The following is a 373-nucleotide window of genomic DNA, read 5'->3' on the forward strand; positions in this document are numbered from 1 at the left end:
GTTTATTTGATGCAATAGAAGTCTAAATCCTTTGAAAAGTTCAGAGAGTTCAAAGCTGAAGTTGAAAATGCATTGGATAGATGGATTAAGACACTTCGATTGGATCGAGGTAGAGAGTTTTTGGATTTGAGGTTCCAGAACTATTTGATAGAACATGGAATCGTTTCCCAACTCTCAACATCGGGTAAACTTCAGCAGAATGGTGTAGCGAAGAGGAGAAACAGAACTTTGTTGAACATGGTTCGGTCGATGATGAGTTACGCTTCCTTACCGGACTCGTTTTGGAGTTTTGCAATGGAGACTGCAGTGTATATATTCAATTGTGTTCCTTCCAAGAGTGTTGAGAGAACACCTCTGGAGTTGTGGAACGGGC

Source organism: Benincasa hispida, chromosome 12, assembly GCF_027475165.1.
Source record: "Benincasa hispida cultivar pf3 chromosome 12, pf3_genome.v1.1, whole genome shotgun sequence".
In the NCBI taxonomy this organism is placed as follows: Eukaryota; Viridiplantae; Streptophyta; class Magnoliopsida; order Cucurbitales; family Cucurbitaceae; genus Benincasa; species Benincasa hispida.